General features: G+C 43.1%; 1 long non-coding RNA gene across 2 annotated transcripts; it reads right to left on the bottom strand.

Moving 5' to 3' along the window:
- Positions 1-1,130: 1,130 nt before the first annotated feature.
- LOC123099043 (uncharacterized) lies at positions 1,131-4,273 on the bottom strand. 2 transcript variants are annotated; one of them, XR_006448074.1, is made up of 3 exons: positions 3,598-4,207; positions 2,994-3,134; positions 1,131-1,395 (listed from the first exon to the last, which is right to left on the bottom strand). It is a non-coding gene; the product is annotated as an uncharacterized lncRNA (long non-coding RNA). The 2 variants fall into 2 exon arrangements; XR_006448073.1 differs by having other exon boundaries at positions 1,131-3,134; positions 3,598-4,273.
- Between the last annotated feature and the right edge of the window lie 1,002 nt (positions 4,274-5,275).

Here is a 5,275-nt window from a genome sequence, read left to right as displayed (position 1 = left end):
CCCCTCCTCCGACAGCAAAGTCAGCCGGAGCTTCCTCACCGGCCAACCCAATCACGTTGAGATCGACATGGCTTTGCCAAAGAGGTTGTACACTTGTTGCATCTCTTTTTTACTCTACATGTTATATATATTGTCCACTGAGCACACGGATTTGTTCCTTTAGTGTCTCCTTGAAAGAAAAAACGTAGGAATTTTAATTTTCACTTGTCCTCCTTTTCAAATTCCTATTCATGAAGCACAAGACTAAGAGATAGTAGCATATTAGCATTATAACCGTACATTTTCTTATGGTTTGACTTAATCTCACCATGCTTCTTTGCATCCTGTGATCTTCCAATTGTTGTGAATCAAATACCCAGATTGGCAGAAATCCTGTGTTTTTAAATTCTCTGTTTTGCACGTGCATTCCTATCCTATTCCTGTCTATTTCCTATCTCTGCATTGTTGGAATCCTCCAATTCAAATGAGCCCTTACAGAATTACTTCTCTTACAGATAGTTGTCAAAGAAAACCTTGCGTGGTTTGTCCTGCTCCTGCTGCGTCGTCGTCCACCCCAGCTCAGCTGCTCCAACGACAGAAGGGTCCAGCACAGCAGGGATCCGGCCTCCAGACTGTCTTTCGCCGCCTCAGATCTTCTTCCCCGCCGCTGGCAGCCATGAAAACTGCATTACCATCATCAACCGAGCAGATGACCTCGAGGACTACACGGGTCCGCAAGAGAGGTCGCACTCTTTCGTGTCTGCTTACGTTATGCATCGCTTAATATTACATCACTACACCATGGCAAAACTTAAGAGGGCACCATAACTGCCGGGAAAAAGAGCCAGTGGAGGCAGAATAACTGCCGGGAAAGATTTTCGCCGGCATATACGAACTGCCCTTGAAAGTCCTGTCGGGAAAAACAATTCCCGGCAGTTACAAGAATCCCCGTCAGATGCTCTGACCTACCTGGTCAAACCATTGCTGGCAGTTAGAAATATTCCCGGCACATAGTTTTTTGCCGGCAGACTGATGATGCAGGGCATATAGAGGATTTCCCGGCAGTCTATCTGCCCTTGAACGTCATTCCCAAGACAACAAATAATTGGCTAAATAGGGGCATTTTCTACATTAAAACAGACATAAACCAATATCTCAACTCAGCATTGCAATCCATTCATACCCAAAAATAGAACATTCAACATATGTGCTTCACATTTGTATATTACTTTGTAGTAAGATATGTGCCACATACTAGCTACATATGAAAAGTTCATCCTAATTTATCAGATGTACTTTGTAGCCTTTCAGGTCAATACAATATAAAGTAAAAAAAAAACTTGTATGGTCTTCGGAACAGGTGAAGCAAATGATTTCACTAGGTGACTTGTCCAGCCTTGTAGCAACGTTGCCAACCTGAAGAGGAAATTAAGTCAATTGACATGTACATGTACTGTAGAGGATTCATGCAGAAAGAAACTAAGTGCACACAATTTCAGAAATTGGAAGGAAGGTCGTAAGGAAACTTCGGAATGACCAAAAGCTAAGGGAAGTAAGACTGCCTGAGAACTCTATGCAGATATCTCATGATTGGCACAACAAAAATTAGAGTTGAGCTATGAGCTATGCTTATTCAGAGTCCTTTTAGTTTGTGTTTCACTTTCCAGGTTAGTTAAACAATAAATCTGGGTCTGTTAGACATGCTTAGGAAAGTTGAGTAATATCGTAGAGTCCAAACAGTAAAGGACTAGAAGTGCATGTGAGCACTATCTAAAGTCCCTAGCTGGCCATGTACCGGTGGTCAAGTTTTTGTTCAGTCATTGAAAAAAAATGAACCTTTCCATTTAGCAAGAAAAATTATCAAAAGAACTTCACAAAACCTTGCATGAAACTACAAGCAAATAGGTCATTTTATTATATCACCGATAGCAGACCCTACGAATGGCAACTCAAACAAGTACATGTTACAGACAGAGAGGCTATTCTATATTAGATCAACTAGTCATCGAGATAAGATGCAAAATATTAGCCAAATCCTCTGCTGCAGGTTAATGAAAGAGAAAAAGAAATTTATTGTACTATATTTCTCGATTGTCTGGACGCAATAAGTTATATATTTCGGCTGCAAACCTTACCTCCTACAGTGATAACACCTGCAACACCTTGATTAAAATAGAGTGAGTATTTCAGAAAATTATCAGTCGCGATGAGAAGCAAAGCAAATTATAATCAGTCAGTACAAATGCAGCTTTCATACACAGTACACGAAAATCAAATATTACACTGAAGGTTAAACCAAAGTACATGACAATACTACTTTTACTTTATATTCTGCAAGAACATTTAATATAGTTTTAAATTGTTGCATAATCACGTTCAAGAGGAACAGGAAAGATAAGGATGCAATCTTTATGCAAGATAAAAGATGCTCTTATCCTGAAAATTACTTCTCAAATTCTCAATGGCCAAATTAAAGTTACTCCATAAAAGGAGGTTATTTTTTCAGAAAACTACTATAATAAGTGATGGCCATTCCACTCCTAGTGTCCTCTCTAAGTGATATGGAGTACGAACGACATCGCCGCAGCTTTCACTTCTGTGGATCTGTCAATTATTTCAACTTTTCAAGGACAATTGTTCAATATACTACCAAAAATATGCGCACACATAAATAGACAATGGTACAGTCTGCCTGATTATTAGAAAGAGCACCATTATTTAGTATCCTAATAACATCTTGACATACGAACTAGTACTAAGAAGTTCTCCGCATATATAAAGGAACATATTAAAATGGATTATTCCTTCTACTTTTTCGAAGGGTTTCCTTCTACTTTTTCGAAGGGGTAAGATGGATTATTCCTTAAAATGTAAAGAAGTTTCTAATTTCGAACCGTTTGCTACATATTGCTCCCAGAAGAGTACAGTACAAAATCTCAGATCAACAAACAGATTTAAATAAAGCTAAACAAATTGATGATTTTCTCAAAATTTTCTCCAGGAAAACAACACACCTCTTGCTCATCATGCAAATGTAGTTGTCTACGAGAATGGAATACTCGCAGCAGTCGACATGCCCGTTGTCTTCCCACTATGACCATTCGCCCGTCAACCTGCTGCAGGACTGTAGCTGCACGGTGCTGCAATTTCCATATCTGTAGATGTTTATGTTGTAAAACAGCAAAAACAGATAAGAGGATCTATCCAGAATCTTTAAATGTGAAGATTTAGCACCTACGAGCGCCTACATCTATAAGCTTCAAGAAAACAAAATAGGTAACCAAATTAGACTGCATGACATTTTGAGCCATAATTATGGAAAAATCAGAAGTATATTGTTGAACAAATGATCCAATTCCGAATTTGCCAGGAAAGAGATAAATTTAATGTTGCTCGATGCACATAATGCAATAACGGGTTCAGCAGCCAACCATACAAAATTAACTACTCAGTATGTCAGGAATTGAGGAAAGGATTAGAGGATTCAGAGACAGGGGGAGGGGGTCCTGGCTGCCCTTCCTCACCTCTGCCTCCTTTGCTCCATTGCTGCCTCCTACGCTGCTATGTTTCGTCATGAGTCACTATAATTCTTCTCGAGATCGAGGATGAGAAGCTCACCTCCTAGACACAACGGTCGCCCGTGCTTCATCCAGTCTCGACGTGGCACTGCGCATGACTGCCACCACACAAAGGACGCCGGGGCGCACGGTCGTCCTTCTCCACCACCTACACGATGCAGCCGTGTCCGCCACCCTCGAAGTGAAGCCCTGCTCCAGCCACAACGGCGCCGCCCCGTGCTCCCTTCCCCTGCTCCACAACCAAGCCGTTTCCCGTGCTCCTCCACCAATCCTCAATCGTGGCGGCCAGATGCGGCATGTACGCGCGCGGAGGCGTCCAGATCGGGCACGGACGCGCGCGGAGGCGTCCAGATCGGGCAAGGATGCGCACAGTAGCACCCAGATCCAGGCGTGTGGCGGCGCTCCACGACCCTGTCCCCCCTCTCTCTGTCTCAATCGGCGTGGATGGAGGAAGCGGGTGCGGTGGCGTGGTGATGGGGAATGGAGCAGCAGCCCTGGCGGGGCTGTGTGGATGCGGGGATGGGGAAGCGGCGGTGTTCACGGCGACGAGTGCGGCGGCTGGGTCGGCTACAGATGGAAGAAGTCGTGGGGAGTGGCCGAGTGTGGGGTCTCTTGGCACGTGGAGGCTGCTTCGCGTAACTTCTGCTATTTTGTTTGTCCCGCGTGGTCCGCGTGACTCCGCGCGCTTTTCTCTCAAATAGTTTTTGACCCCGCACCAATCTGGTTACGGACATTGTATTCGCCCTTGTTTTGATTCCAGGGCAGTTCAGCTGACCTTGAAGTTGCCGGCAGATACATTGCCTTCCTTAAATTATTCCCGGCAGATATTTTGACCTATAAATGTTTACCCGGCAGTTAAAGTTTTGCCGGCATTTAATTGACCTGAAATGTTTTCTTTTCCCGGCAGTTGATTGCCCCTACAGTTTTACCGTGGTGTAGTGCATGCTACTTTATCGTCCTGTTCACTGATTAGACTCTGAGTCAGCTCCAAACTAATGGTCAAACTTGAGTTTTTAATGGTTGTGGGGTACATATCGGGGCCGCTATCAATAGTATCTATCTACTATCTGGTTAATCTCCAGTGTCTACTATGAGTTTCATGTTGGGTGGGAAACAAACAGTAAAGAAGCCATTATCTGTATTTTTGAACTGAAGCCATTATCTGCCTGCTATTATTGGTTTTGGGTCTATCCACAGGTTGCTACCATCACTCTGGATTTCTGCATGCACTCCTTACATAATCTCATTATGTTTTATTCCTATGCATGACAGTTATTGTAAACAATGGAACTGAACATGTAGAGCAAAAGAGACGAGCCTTGCGTGGCAATAAAATTTCATGCAGACGTCGCTCCATGGTAGGCGCAAAGGCAGCCCCCCCCCCTCCACGCATTTCGGATTGTAATCGAGAGGAAGATATCTGTTCTGAGGGGGATTCAGAAGGAGAAGACAACTCTTATTTACCCCCTGAGGTCTTCGCTCTAACTTGGCATGCTGATGTTGGTTATATCATGCATATGGTGTCTTGCATTGCTTACTTTATACATCAAATATGTCATCTGCTTAGTTTAGACATCCTTTGTGCGAATGCCATCTGTTTAGTTTATTCATCGTTTATGTGAATTATGCAACGCCATCTTGTTTAGCCAGGCATCATATATGTGAATTTTGCAATGTCATCCTGCTTAGCCAGTCATCTTATATGTAAATTATATCAG

This window comes from Triticum aestivum, chromosome 4D (assembly GCF_018294505.1).
Source record: "Triticum aestivum cultivar Chinese Spring chromosome 4D, IWGSC CS RefSeq v2.1, whole genome shotgun sequence".
NCBI classification, from domain to species: domain Eukaryota; kingdom Viridiplantae; phylum Streptophyta; class Magnoliopsida; order Poales; family Poaceae; genus Triticum; species Triticum aestivum.
The sequence above is the reverse complement of the archived record's forward strand: the minus strand, read 5'-3'. Positions and strand labels throughout refer to the sequence as shown.